At 37.1% G+C, this 15,975-nt stretch overlaps 1 protein-coding gene across 12 annotated transcripts in view; it reads left to right on the top strand.

Moving 5' to 3' along the window:
* Positions 1-15,975, top strand: part of LOC128942722 (poly(rC)-binding protein 3-like) — a 495,488-nt gene that overhangs the window by 72,962 nt on the left and 406,551 nt on the right. The window contains exon 2 of one of the 12 annotated variants that reach the window (XM_054285352.1): positions 12,004-12,143. The exons of the other annotated variants lie outside the window; for them this stretch is intronic. The gene's annotated coding sequence lies outside the window, so the exon portion shown is untranslated. The remainder of the gene's footprint in view (positions 1-12,003; positions 12,144-15,975) is intronic. 12 annotated transcript variants of the gene reach the window in all.

Here is a 15,975-nt window from a genome sequence, read left to right as displayed (position 1 = left end):
GAAGGTCCTGCAAGTTAGCAGGTGTGGATGAGACTAGTACTGACAAGTGCAGCTAACTGGCATTTTCATTTTTGTTTCTGAGTGCATGTGGACTAGCTGTCACTCTTTCTGGTATTTATACCACTGGCATCGATGAAGATACTGGACTTACTACTTGAAAGCTTTTCCATTTAGGGAAGACTTTCTTTTAAACACTCTAACAATGCTGTTTTCTGCTAATAAAATAAGCAAACAAGCGCCTTAGTAACTACAGTAAAAGCAATTATCCAGGTACAAACAATAATCCAAAGCTAATTTCTATTTCTGTGTCCCTCCACTTCTGTGCTGCTAGATGGGCAAATTATTTGATTCCTGTACTAATCCACATGAGCCAGAAGGCATTTTCCATTGAGCTCTACAGTGCACATTTTTTCACCTTTGGGCATCTCTGTGAAGAGGTGGGGTCCAAATAAAGCAGCCTAGCTTATACAGGCAGCTTCTTGAGTGCAACTGTCTTGTTGCACAACCACAGCTCAGTTATATGAGTTACAGAATACAGCCTGTTCTGTAAATATTCAGAAGGACTACTTGATTGCAGTATGTTAATTTTGTTTTATTTCACAGTGTTCTGTCAAAGCTGCTTAAGTTCTCACCAAAAATATTTTTTGCTTTCTACTGGTTGCAGCCACACATTGCATTATGACAAAATATATACATGTTTACAAGTAGGTGTTTATCCAAGCCTATATCTATGTGTAATCATACAGAGATTATTGGTAAAATTAAGAATGAAATTTTCTGTATTTAATTATTGGCCATGTTTAATGGCAGCTAATGAGGTTTGGTTTTGAGGGGATATTATAGCTTGGGATTTTTCCATGCATCAGCAAAGTGAAGGAGATGCAATCACCCCACTGAAATAAGTGGATATATAAAATTATTTTATCACTTGTCTAAAGTGCAAAAAGCAGTCTTGTGTTTTGCTTATAACATTAATTTTTTTTAAAAAAAGAAGGAATACTGAAGGATTTTCTTTTGTTCTGGCAGTACATATAGAGACTTTTATTTCACAGAATCACAGCATCATTGAATTGAGGTTGAAGGGAGCATCTTGGGATCATACTGTACACCCCTCCTCCTCAAGCAGGCTCAACTAGAGCAAGCTGACAAGAGCCCTGTCTAGTTGGGTTTTGAGTATCTCCCCAGAATGAGACCCTGCAACCTCTCTAGACAACCAGTTCCAGTGCTCTTAGCAATTCCCATTGCTAGGAATTGTTAAATAATGTAGTACAACTTATGGCTTAAGAGTGAAGATAAGTTTTAAGGGTTTTTTTTAAACTTAAGAAATGAAGTCTTCAAATGCATACAAGATTATTTAATGGAAATGAGACATAAAAACCTGCAGATCTGAACATTACCTTGATCTAAAAAAACATATTATAGAGTATAATAAAAGTACAGATCATTGTTTTCTTTCATATTTTCTACATTTCCTGTTGTTTTGAAGCTCTAAATATTTCTTTGAAAATAAAATGGGATTTAGAATAAGAGAGGGGTTTTTTTATCTGTGTGAAGGTTTGAGTTTCTCCCCCTAGTATTTATGTTGGGTTTTCACATATCATATTTCTTTCACTGTATGAATAAACAATTCACATGATATGTGCACTGTAAGGAATTCTTTGATGGCAAGCAGTTTTCCATATTCCACAATTCTTATGGACATTGGGATGTTTGAGAATTTTTCATAGGTTTCTAACATTTTCTGGAGTTTTTAACTTCATTAACAGTATCCACAAATATTTTTCTATGATAGATACATAGGCTATATTGTTATTGCAGCAAATAATAAAATGTAATTCAATTTAAAATAGTTTGTTCAATAATTTTATTTTGTTCTTTGTGTTCGTATATGAACATGTCAAAGTGGAAATTGGTAACAAAAACATACATAGAATTTTGCAGGGGACCAGATGTGTTGTGTGTGACATGAAAAATCGAGCTTTTGGGTGATTCAAGAGGATGTAGACAGATAGAGATTAAACTCGGAGGGAATTCATTGCCAGCCATTAGGCAGGCATTCTGGGATTCCAGTGCAATTGTGCACCTATGCACTAGCCTGTAGGCGTACAAAGCAATATTTCTCAGTGGAAGCAAGAATAAACAGCCCCTCATGCAGCTAAACAATGCTCGTGGAAGGCTTGACCTGACATTCTAGGCAGAATGAATGGGTAGTTAGAGAGAAACTACCCAGACTGCGGCCCATGCTTGGTAGCAGAAATGCCAGTTGCAGGTTATGGAAAAAAATTATCTGAGAATCTGTGACTGACTCTCAGAAACAGGAAGAGGGAAGACTTCTTGGACACAGAGCTTGCTGTAACAGAAAACCTAATCAAATCAAAAACAACTGTTTGTTTTTCTTCATGTCTTTCTGCTGCATTCAGAGAAACAGGACTTCTTATCTTTTAATTTTTTCCCATTTGTGTGTATGTAAGCAGCATTACTCTCACACCAAAATGCTTGCTTTAGGAGATAAAAGACTGTAAAGGCCCCAGTTTTGGGTAATGTACTACTTTTGTGTCTACTGCACATCTGTGAGCATCTGATCAGATGTTTTATGATCAGATGTGAATAGCCTGTATTGAACGGCATTAGAGTTTTACTTAAGAAAATGAAACACTTTTTCCTTCTAGGAGTAAGCCTCTGAGGTGAGGAATGTCTATACAATAGCTAAACCCCAAGGGCTACATTTGAAAAACTTTGGCTGAAAAACATTCCCTTATAAATAGTGTCACTGACTTCAGATGCTCAGTGATTGTAAGTTAGCTAGCCTTTGGGCCAAGATAGAAACTGTGAGGACCCAATATTTATTTGTTTGTAAGTGCCTTAAATATATTCTTTAATCTTCCTGAATAATTGGAGTATAGATCTGTGCCAAGCATTGTGCCCCACTTTGAAAGGAATACTCAGATATTACCAGAACACATCTGAAAAAAGGTCCAGAGCTTTGTGGTTGTTCACTAGCAGCTCAGAGCCCTCCAGATTGGTCAGGAAGGCTTTTTACATCCTTTGGACCTTGTTGTGAAATGTTATGATAAAGTAAGGTGGCAAAAGACCTCTCTCAAATCCTGCCAGGGTAACCATTGGTAACTGTTCTCTTTAGGCATTGAGTCTATTTGGGAGAACACAAGCAGATTACATTTTATTCAGAAACATGAGCCAAAACAGAGAAATGTCCATCCACAGATGCACTAATCCAGTGGGATTGGGTTGAGGAGAGAATGAAAATACAGTGTGCATTTCTATTGAGTAGAACTGGATGTCTGGAAAGGCAAATGCAGAAAATGAATAGTTCAAGAACAGCGCTTATGAGCCAGGATGACTTTTGTTGTGTTCCTCCAGGGTAGATGACAACTCAAATTCAGTAACTTCTTTCCTGTCAGACCATTGTAAAAGGGAGCCAAATCAATTTTGCTTTGTTTAAGAGCAGTGCTAGGAATGCTTGATCAATATTCACTTCCTCTTTTTTGTCTCTTTGTATGGCTAAGTGATTTGTACCTTTGTTCTGTTACATAGCATCTGTTACCGACTTCATTGTGCAGTGTTTATCACCTGAGACATTCATTACTTAGAAAAACACTTTATTTGATCCACATGGGACTGTCAACTTAAGGATGTTTTTTCTTCAGAGTGAGATCTAAAGTTTCATTTTATAAAATAACCATGTTAAATTGCACAGAGGAGAGATGTCCAATTTACCATTAGCAAGTTAATAGAATTTTTTGCCCTGGAATGCAAATGAGAGGGAAAGACCATCCTTTCTCTTATAGTACAGTACACCTAATCTGTCTCCTATATTCTTGTCTGTTCTTGGACAGTCTTTGGCCCTCAACAATGATATACCACTGTCTACAGTCACTTTGGGTAGAAAGCAAGAAGAACACCTAAATAATTGTTTAAAATCTCAGAGAGTTGTGAAAGCTTATCTCTAACTACTGAAATGTCAAGTGGCACAAAGTGGATTCACTTGCTCCATTCAGAAGCAAGGAGCAATTTAAGCTTTACAAAGCCCCCAGGGTTTAGTAGGAAAAGCTCTTGTGACTCAAGTGTGTACCAGCTAACAAATTCCTTCACAATTCACACAGAGCTAGGAACTTCTATTGTCTTATCTTTGAAGCATTGCTGACAGTGCAAGCACCTCTCTCCCTTTCTCCCAGAATCATGTGATATGTTAATGAGACTTTTTGCACTTGGCCTCTTTGAACTCCATGAGGTTTGCAAGGCATTGCCTCCCAAGCCTGTTGAGGCCCCTCTGGCTGCCACCCCTTCCCATCAGTGTATCCAGCTGCTTGGTGACACTGGCAGGCTTGCTGAGCATGCGCTCAATACCACTGTCCCTGCTGCCAGCAGTCAAGTTGTTCATCATCAAAAGATGTTGAACAATGATGGTCCTGATGCCTGTTCCTGAGGATACCATTCATCAGTGGATTCCACTTGGACATGGAGATATTAACAGCTGTAGGGGAAAAGAATATAAGAAAATAAAGATAGTGTAGAAAGTAATCTTACCCCTAAGGAGTTGGAGCTGGGCCAATTATCAAAGATTAGGAGCAAGCCTGACTTTAACAGGCACAGCTGTAACCAATGAGAAGAAGATGCTATAAAAGAGTGGGGTGGCTGGGTGAGAAGGGACCTGGAGTCAGTTGGACCAGCAGCAGTTGGCTGCTTTGTGAAGAAGAAAGAGTCAGTGCTCTGAGGAGATGCTCATGAGAAAACATCAAGATATGATACTTTTGTGATGGGAGACAACAGTATGGAACCCCTGCAATAAGATGACAACAAAGAGCAAGTCTTTGAGTTTGCTGTTTGTTGTAAGCCAATTCCTTATCACTGAATAGCCTGTCTGTCAAATCCCTGTCTTTCCAGTTTAGAACAGGATGTCATGTGGAATAGTGATATGCTTTGCACAATTCCCGGGAGATGATGTCAGTAGCTCTTCCCTCATCCACCAATACTTTATTCCCATCAGGGAAGGTCACCAACTTTGTCAGACTTGACTTGCCCTTAGAAAACCATGCAGGCTGTCACAAGTCACCTTACTTTCTATGTGCCTTAGCATAGTTTTCAGGAGAATCTTTTGGAGGTATCAAATTCTGGAGTATCAAAATTTTCAATTCCCTTTAGTAAATTGCCAGGGGTTTTTTTTTTTGTCACATGTCAAAGAAAAGATAATGTTGAGTTCCTGCACCTTGTTGAATCTCTCTGATAAAAAAGATTCTCAGAGGGCTTCTCTATATATTTCCATCTGTAACATATGTTTATGGTGTTTGTATTAGTATTTACTTAACTGAAAGGATACTGTGGATAAATATATGTGCGGAATCTCTTCCACTTATTATACATTATTCTAGCATCTAATGCATCATCTATATTTTTACATTAACAAATTAATTCCAGAAAGCAGAGGAGTACGTCATAAGCATAATTTTCCCATCTTTTTTTTTTTTTCTTCCTTTCTTTGGCTTCTGTAAAATTCATTGATGAACTTCAGAGCTCATCTCCTGCTAACAATTACAAACACTTAAAGCCTAAGCAAAAGTCTTGATCCAGTTCATCTTCTTTCAAAGTCAGATTTTCTGAAATGGGATGCTTTTGTTCAGAAAATCTTACCTGTATACTACTGTGCTTCTCAAATAAATGACTCTCTTGAGATGGAAGGGGAAGATAATATAATGAAAACTGCCTTTGAAATTTCACAATTCCCAGGATTTTGAGGGGTAGAGTTACTCATGCAGAACATTCATTTTATCATTGCTCTTCATGGTGTCTTTCAAACCAAAGTCTTCGCTGGTTCAGCTGCTGCATAGACTAAGAAATTTATGTGGCAGTAGCAATTCTGTGTTGAACTCCCCTATAGCAGACTTCTTTACCAATGTGACTTGGCTATTGATGCTGTCAATATAAGCTTGATACATGGCATTCCTTATAAATCTTTATTTTCTAAGATTGTATTTCTGTCTAAAGTCAGTATATCACTTCTTGAAGGGAGCAGTTTAGTTATGCACCAGAAGAGAAACACTAAAAGGTGCTTTTCCATAAATCTTTAGATGCCACTTAAAACCTGCCTTTTGAAGTGGCCCAGCTGTAGCAGTCTGTTCTCTAGCTAGTGTGACTACAGGCATTTATCCTCACAGTTTTCAGGTCTTGGTCGTAGGCCACTTTTTTTTCCACGAGACCAGAAGGCTAGACATTATTCTCATTGTTGTCAATCAAAGATATTTCCCATAGAAAATTGTGTACTAAGAAAGTCCAGAGAATTATTTTCTTTCTTCCAAGGAGAATTTTATTTCATTCAAGTAAGTAGTATGTCTTCTGGACTTTCAGGTTGGGGTTTTTTTTGGCTTACTGTGGGAGGTTTTCAAAGACAGAAGGATGAATTAGACCTCTCTGATTTTCACTGAGATGATGTATCCAATGAATAGGCTTCTGAGTTTCCTCTACATCTTTGAAAACCCTCCACGTGATTCTTTTCATTTTTTTGTGCATCCGTTTCCCTGTCTCTGCTGCTTTTCAAGCCTCTATAGAAGCACTCCTGGGAACCTGGAGGAGGTATGTGCTCTACAGTCAACTACTAATTGCCCTACTGGGTCCATCTCATTACATGTTATGTCTTATTATCCATCTGTATCTTGGCCTTCAAACATTAAACGTGACCTTGGGCTCTGATCCATCTACTAACTAGCCAAGATCAGATTTCGCTACAGCTTACACAAGAGATCTTCAAGGGGAATCTAAGGTATCCAAAAAAGGTTTTTAATGATTGGGTAGGTGACCTCAGGGAACCACAGGATCAAAGAACCTGATATGTGCTATCTCACCGTTTTATGAAAGAAATAGCTGCATTTTATGCCAGTTCTGACCATTAAATGCTGGATGCCATTTTTTCCAGGAATTGGTTAAGAAAGAATATAAGCTTTACCTCTGCCCATCAAAGCACTCAAAACCGTGTGCAATGAACCCAATTGTCATTCTGTCCCTTCAGGAGAAGTAAAGCCAGTGACTAGGTTCCATAATTGCTATGGTTTTGGTAATCATAAATTAGTAAAAATTATCTAGCAGTTTCTGGTGAAAGTTAGTTCCTCCACTGGATAAACAGCCCCAAAAACCTTTGTTGACAGCAGCATCAACTATTTCTCCTTGGGTTTGGCCATATGAAATGCTCACTACATGTAATTGTTCACATGGAATACCTTCATGGTGTTGTAATGAATATATTTTTGGCTTCAGGAGACTTAAAATACGTACAATTATTATTTTTTAAAAATTCCGACTTTTTTATCAAATACTTACTAATGAATAGTAACTCCTTCCTCCAAGTGACATACTAAACATGATACTGCCCCTTTACACAAGTGACAAGACTGAAAGAGCTAGAAAAATGCCTCCACTGTGACTTCTATTTTAAGAATTGTCATTACTTTAAACTTATGAAATATTGCCGTATTAAAAAAGCATGTTGATAACCTAGGCTAACAACATAAGTGTTAAGAACAGTATTTATTGTTATATATAAATGCATACACAGATGCAGACACACATACAGACAAACATATACTTGTATAAACACAATAGCTGTCTAAATGAAAACAAAATGGAGCAATCAATTATAATAATAATAATCAATTATCAATTGAGGTGTAGACCTTGGGAATTAGTTCCTTATTAGTTCATAGATGTGGCATGCCATGGTTGAAGAGTAACGAAGCACAATAAACTGATTTTCTTTTCCTCTTGAATCAACTAGCCGAAACATGCTGTTAAGCCACAAACATGACTCATTAAAAATAATGCTCCAGAAAGAAAATATTCCCTGTGCTTCTCAGCATAGGAGGTAATAACAGCAGAGGAAAAAGGAATGGTGCACTAAGTCTTACAGTAGATGATTCATTAATTACTCCTGTAGTTCTGCAACACTATAGACTCAGAGTCATACAGAATATAGCCATGTGAAGCTGGCAGGATTAGCTGGATTTGTCCATACCTTTCCCATGGGGGTTAGATCAGACACCTGCAGAAATCCTCAATATTTTATTACACACTGTAATCATCATGGATGATATAGTAAAACTGCTTTTTTTTCTGCGCCTCTTAGACCTTTCTTCACTTAGTTGCCTTTAAAGGTAAGAACTGATTCTGTCAGAAATCATGTATTGTAGGGAACTGCAAAATGTGTTAATGAAGGCGTGGTGGGAAAATTCTGCTTGAAAGGTGAATGAAGCATTCTCTACAGTGGATACTTTACAGTTGGCTTCTTGAACTCAGCAAAGTAGGGGATGTTCCCAAAATAGCATTTAGAGCTTAACAGATACAACTGGTCCAATTCAGAGGTGACATAAATAGGAACAGACAGAGGGAGTAAGCAACACTCCTGGTGTTCGTGCTAGAGTTTGCAGTGGCATCACTTGAGTAGCAAAGCAATTGGAGAACAGAGCTGAAACAGGCAGGCTGATTTGTGAGAAGAGAAATACAGAGTGCAGGACTGTTTCTGAGGGACAGGCAGATGGGAAAGAATATATGCTCTATTTAGGCCAGGGACCAATCCTTGAAATGTTTGTGTGTTCAAGGCCAGGTCAGATGGGATTTTAAGTAACGTGGTCTAGCAGAAGATGTCCCTTCTCATGACAGTGGGGTTGGAACAAGATGATCTTCAAGGTTTCTTCCAACCCAAACTATTCTGTGATTTTGTGATGAGTATCTCCATAGGTTCTTCCAAGTTCATCTTTGTATAAGCAGTGATCTTAATCAGGGGCTATTTTCCCACAGATCAAATTTGACTTATGGGCCAAAGAAGAAGCCTGGCACAAGGATATGAAAACCTGTCTGTGTGTTACCTAGATGGAGGTGCTTATGGTCCTAGTCACTGTTTCCTTCTGGAAATACTGAAAGAGCCTTCCTGTTTTATTGAGGAAGAAGGCCAGATTTTTTTTCTTCTGTTTTCTGGATCTGAGATCTACAACTGTTTCCAAATTAATGTATGCACATCCCTGGTCACAATCTGCACCCCTGCTAAGTTTGGAACTTAAAAATTATCTACGTGTGAAAAGAAAAAACCCAGTGAATAGCATTTTTTATCATGCTTAAAAATTGTATGGGGAGTGCTTTAATTTGGTGCAGTATTGCTTCTGACAGCCAAAATTAAATCTGCCTGTAGTGGATTGTTGCCTGTTACTGGATAGAAACATTTGTTAGGTTGAGTACGTGCTGCTTCAACAGACAATGAAAAAGACAAACAATTGATTGCAATCAGAAGCCAAAACAAAAACATTGCAATAATGTTGCATATTTGCATAGTTATCGTGAATCTGGGGACAATATAAAAAATCTCTTTTAATGCATATACAGATGAGAATTAATTTAAGAAAAGGGCCTGGGAAGACTAATACCAAACACTATCAGATTGTGCAGTGACTTTTGACTGCTTTTGTACTGGATATGAAAATCATCTAAGGCCTGGAAAAGCCAAAAGAGGAATCTTTATTTTAAACTTGATGTTGAATGGGTAACTACTTTTGGGTAAAAATGTCAGTTTGTGCTCAGATGATGTCTTGGTGGAGTTCCTACATGAAATTCTGCCTCTCTAGTAACTCTTTCTCCAACATAACTGGCTGGCAGTAACAGCCCAAGGCAAAGCCTTCATGGCACTTACTCCTCTCCAGAATGCTTTGGAAACTGTAATATCAGTTTCACAGCAATTCCAATATATTCAAGTATATAAATTTCTAAAACAGAGTAGAACACCAAGCAACATTTTGTCATTCTGTCCCTAAAACAAATCTGGTGGAAGAAGGAGTGCACAGAAGTATTTATATAAATAAATACTTAATCTTTTTCTGTTCATGATCATCTCTGGGTTTAGTACCTAAATATCCCTGTATGTTGCTGTGCAATGGAAGTGTTCTGATGAGCTGATCACTTTCTACCTGTAAACCTGTCCCATCTCAATCCTGTAGGGTTTTTTTCCTACTAGTATCAGTGTTGAAACTCCCAATGACTTCAGTGGAAGCAGCACTGAGACCTAAATTCCCTAAAATGTTAAATTTAAATGAAACTCCATAAAAAATGCTTCACCTCCTCCTGTTCCCAGAACTGAATAATGCATTGATTTCAAAGCCGTAGTCTGGAGAATAAATCACAGATTAAGTGTGAGGGGTTTTGGAGAAAGGAATTAGAAGTGTATCGGTGGGAAAACAATTTAGACAAATTGTTTATGTTGTCTGCCAACAAATGTTTGGTTTTTGTAATTCAGCCTTACTGATGTTGCTAACTTAGAATCAGATATTGTAAAATGACATTACATCTGTTCTGTGGGGGGAGAGGAATGCTGATGTGAGAGCACCTCTTAATGAGGCGCAGTTGATATATATGTGGGCAGTTTTATAGTTTTGTCAAACGACATAAAAGTGTTATTCTGGATTTACTAGCAGGAAATAAAATCCAAATTGAAATTAGATTTTTAAATGGCACAAAATTTCAATGTTTTTTATGTCACCACTAAAAACCCCCAGATCCTGTTAAATAGGAAGCCTGAAAACTGCAGTAGTATATTGAAGGCAAAATCAGGGATATTATTTACTCAAGCAAAACTTTTTTCTGTGTTACTGCCATTGGAAAATTGCTAAGTATTATCCTCTATATTGTCTTTGTTATAAGTTGGTTGCAGTTATTGATAGAAACACTGACTTCATCATATCCTATTAAACATGACTGTGAGGGGTTCAATTCTGACACCTTTTCTTGCCATACTTCCATGTTGAAATCTCAGTGAGGTTTTATCTCTGTAACAATTTACTTGCAATTTGAGGCAGTTTCAGGATATTTATGTCAAATCTTAGAAGCATAATCCTGAACATTCTCATAGGTCAAATTATGGTTATTGACTTCTGAAATAGAGGTAATAAGTGTTGTTCCTTTTTTTCTGTTTTGAAATTGAATATTTATGACCTAACTCAACTTCTCCTTCTTATTTGATCCATATCATCAATTTCAGTGGGAAGCAACAGAAAGGGTTTGACCAGTGGCCACATAATGTTAAAAAGTGGACAATTCCACCTTTATCATAGTTCACACTTTTGCTTCCATGTCTGCTGGGCAGTCAGTTTTTTGCACTCAACTGTCATGGTTCACCATTGGTTGTAGCTACATATAGTCCATTTTTTGTTTTTTGAAAGATAAATTTATCTCTCAGGGCTTACTCTTTATCTCTCACACTTGCTCTAGCTTTCACTAATTATATGACAAAGGAAGGTGATGCAGTCAGTAACCTTTTTAGAAGCAGGTTCGTTTGTTTGTTATGTTGTTTGTTTCTCTGTGGAAAAGTAAATCTACTTCAAAGGAAGAAAAATCCCTCTTTTCCTCTTCCTCATTAATATAGAGGAGAACCTCTTAGTGGAGTGCGAGGTGCTTGGGACAAGATAAATTATGTTTTTATTAAAATTACCCAAGCAAACCATTTTCTGCAGGTTGGGTTGCATTAAAATATATTTTTCTTCCTAAAACGCAAGTGCAGTGGCTCCCTAACCTAGAATTGAAATAATTTTAGATATTGCTGGCATATTATCAACAGACATAGAAGAGAGCTTGTTTGCCAGCTTGTGAAAAGAATCTGAAAGTGAAGAAGGGGTCTCTTTGCTGACAAGCAGGAGGTCACTGACTTTAGCATGTAAATCCCAAACGCTTCTGAGGATCACCTGTTGTCTGGGAAGAAGGGCTCAGAATGACTGCAAAATTGAGTTACAGTGCAGTGTTTAGAATAATCTATCTAAACCGCATTATCGGTATTCTTCTCTCCTTGTGCAGCAAAATATATTTAGAAAGAATGAAAGAGAAGCTATATTTAACCTAACAGTGCCCTGCTGTGATATCCCACATTCTGGGACCAAAGGCTAGCCTGTATCCTGCTCTCCTTTCTGTCCCTTAATCCAAAAAGGAAGGAAATTAACAATTCCCTGGTGTTTCCCTCTGTTGTAGGAGGAGGAAGTAAGCTCAGCCCATGGAAGAAGGGTAGAACTGAATTTGAAGCAAATTTGTTGGCTAAGAGAGCATGGCATGATATGATTTGAGGCGAGAAAAAGCAAGAGTTTACACTCCAGAGCATTAAGTGATCTGCTGTAAGTATTGGTAACCAAAAAGGTATTTGTAACTGGAATAGAGCAGAATTTTGTGATCTCAAAACAAACCAAGGTCAGTCAGGCAGGAAAACCTGACCAGAACAATTTACTTATATCTCAGAGTGGTCTGAGTCTAGGCATGATTTCTGATAGCCATGGCTAGATTAGCCTGTTGTCTTGCTCCAGCCTCAGGTTGCCAGAGAAGGGAAGTGCTGAAGAAAAAGCACAGCCAAACAACAAATAACTGGGAGATCTGGAGAACTGCACTATTTTCTCTTCCAAATGTTGCACTCCCAGACAGTGTGCCACCACATTATTTCATATGGTCATTTCTTGCTGTGCAGCAAGACTGGATTGAATTGTGCTAGAAACTGCAAAGAACCAGCTCAGGAGTCAGGAAGTAAGAGTGCTCCCACTCAGATTCTTTACTTCATATGTTCCTCTGATTTATGGAGGGAGTGAGGGGATTGACCTTATCATGTTTGAAAACATGAAATCCCATGAGAAATGTCAGGATACTGAGTGGCAAACAGGCCAGGATGAGGTAGAATTTTAGATGCTGTAGATTTCTGTATGCATGCAGGTAGGATCTGTCCTGAAAAGAGATTAGCTCCTGAAGTTGTGCTGGATAAAGGAACCAAACTCATCTATGTACTAAGGCATTTAACTTGCACTGATCAGAATTTTATCACTTTGATAATGCAATTTTGAATACAGAAATCTTTCAACATTCACAATATAGTGTCCTAGTTGAAATGTGAAAGTAAAATAACTAGAAATACTGCACATTAACAATGCATACATTTTCATATGATACCATTTCAGGTCTGATAAACTGATTGTGTATGATCTGAATGAACCCGTTGTTTTAGAGTAATCAAGCCTGATTATAATTTTCACTTTTTAGTCTCCTTACAAACATCTCTAAACCCAAACAAAAATAACTATTTTTTTTTTTTTGTCTTCTGGGGTAACATGCAAATGAACTGCTGACTCATAAGTCCTTGTGTTAGGCACAGATTTCCAGCTTGAGAAAAAATGATGAGAAAATTTAGCATTTTGTAGTTTTTGAATTTTATGGATGCCGGTTGCCAATATGTACACAGGGTTGATGTTAGTGGAAAAGTCGGTATTTTATCCTCTAGGCCTTCCATTTAAAAAATTAGCATGTGATTAATTGCTGTGTGCTTCCATTACTGCAACTAGATGGATTTTAAAAGCCATTTGACAAAAAAAATGCACCTTGGAGTATTTTAAGTGCAGCAGCTGTAGAGCACTCAGTAATTTTATTTTGTGTTTTTTATATTCATAGTGACTGGAAAAAAAACTTGACTTAGGATCACAGTATAATAACATGAGTTCTGTTCTTCTCCAAAGTTTGATATTCTGTTTGTGTTTAAGAAGCTGACAACCATATCTGAAGCTCATTGATTACCTGCTTATAATAGCTCATCATCTCAATGAAATAGATCAACAAACCTTTTCCACTTTGTCAAATGTATGCCAAATAAGAACAAAATGGGGGAAAAGGCATTTGAAACTGTATTAGAATAATGCTAATCTGGTTTATTTATTCTGAAAAAAATTATTTAAAGAATAATTTGTGTTCAATTTAAATGGATCCTAATTTCAGATTAAATTAGTTGTTCTCTTCATTTTTCTGAAGAGTATATTTATCTATCCTAAATTTATGTAGAATATAGGATATAGTGTATTTATTTATTCTATCACTGACTCATAATTTCATTTTTTTACAACTGAAGAACATCTTAAACCAGTGCATTCAATTAACATTAATTATTCTATTGATTCTAAGGTTTTCTGTCCTAGATTTTAAAAAAATCTTGAAAAATCCATTGTCTGACACACAAATCTTTCATGATCATCCGCATAACTCGATATTTGCTGCTTCTACATTAAATCTCACCAGATTAACATTGTTATTCAAGTGTGCGGAGTTGGATGGTTGGATGGCTCTCTTTTTGCTTTGTATTTAAAGTCCAGATAATCTGCTGGATATTCTTGTTCCAGTTCCTTGCCCTATTCAAACATACCAGAAAACAGAAATGTATCCCTTCTATGATGAAACCGAGGCAACCCAAAGAATATCTTTGCTGAAGTTCACAATTGACTGTCACAAATGAAAACAAATTGATAAATTACAGTTTGCAAATGACTACAATAGGAAATTAATTAGGTGGTTTGAAATAAAAGCAAATTTCAGCACTTTTAGACAATTGCTTACAACCATCTGCAAAAAAAAAAAAAAATGTTTCTTTTTCATTGAATATACAGAGATTTTATATTAACAGAATTGAGTCCTTTCAAGAATCAGCACTTGATCACAGGAGAATGAAATGATACTTCACAATGGATCTGATAAATGAGACCTTTATATATGAACAGGCACGTTGATTGACCTCTGATTTTTTAAGGACTTTCAAAAACCAAACCTGAAAGAAGTTTAATTCTTTGCTATTTATTTTGGGAAGCAAGTGTTTGAGCCATGTGCTGCAATGACTCAAATCTGGATATTTGAATTTCTTATCAATATTTTGACAGAATGATTGTAATGCACAGCCTTAAAAGAAAGTCGTGTATCATCCTAAAATACTGCCATTTGATTTTGGTACTTCACTGCAGGAAAAAAAAAAAAAAAAGCAGTGAAATCTGGACCTTCAATGTTAGCAATATGTAAAAACCTAAGGATATTTTGATATTAGTACTTTTGTCCTGCATTAGTTCATAGAAACATTTAGGATAGGAAACTATTGCTGAAATTAAACCAGTTGACATTGTTACTTTGATCCCAATGGAGATATGTGGTGTGGCTGTCCTGTTCTGCACCCTTCTTGCTGTGGCTGAGCAACTTAGCTACCCTTAGCTACCTGTGAGTTTGTGTGACAGGGAAAATGAACCAGCCAGAGTTCTGCTCTGATGGGGCAGCGTTGCAGCGTCGTGTTCTGATCTGTTTGCTACCAACAAAATGCATGCGAGCTCATCTTTCACTTTTAAACGAGTCGGGTTTCCCTTGGAGCCTTTCAGTTAGAAGAAAGAAATAAACACTTAGCAAAGGTTACTGACAAAATCTACACTTTTACTACTTTTTTTTATTATTATTATTTTTAATAGGAAAATGTGCAAGCTCCCTTCTAGCAAAAAGATGTAAATTGTGGATTTTAAGAAACAAATCCTGCTGCACAGCAGGTTTAGACAGGCTGCTACTGTCAGGGCCTTGAGGCATTCTGTGGCTTCCCTGTGGTAAGCCATGGTTCTCATTTGTAAAGCCAGGAGAATTCCCACTGTTGCTGTAATCATATGCATGATCCTTCTTCCATCTCAGTGCTTTGAGCATCAGTTAAAAATGGAAAAATAGGGCAAATGGTGGTTGTCATGTAGTCAGCTGTCCAAGAGCTTAGAAACTTCATTTATTTTGTGGGATTTAATTTTGTCCTCAGGAAAAGAATTAAGCTTTTTAGTGGAAATCTTAAAAAAAAAATACAACTAAAAGAAAGGAAAGAGGAAAAAAAAGCCAAAAACAAACAAACAAAAACACAGAGAAAAAAACAAACAACAAAAACTACAACACCAAAACGTGTCCTGATTCAGACATGGCAGTGAAGACATCAGAATTAATTTTTTTTAATGTAAAATGAGAATCATTTTTCCAATTTACTTCTGTTTTCCAAATATGTAAAATCCTTTCAGAAAAGGCCTGAGTCCATCCGATGAGCCTTGTCATATAATCTCTGTGTTCTGTCACTTCTGCACTTGGTGACATCCTGTCCAGTGTTTGATTCTGCAGCTTTCCTATTAACAGCCCTTGATGGAC

The sequence above is a fragment of the Melozone crissalis genome, unplaced genomic scaffold, assembly GCF_028551555.1.
Source record: "Melozone crissalis strain CALT ecotype California unplaced genomic scaffold, PUWL_Pcris_2 ptg000042l_1, whole genome shotgun sequence".
NCBI classification, from domain to species: Eukaryota; Metazoa; Chordata; class Aves; order Passeriformes; family Passerellidae; genus Melozone; species Melozone crissalis.
This window is presented reverse-complemented; position numbering and strand designations above follow the sequence as displayed.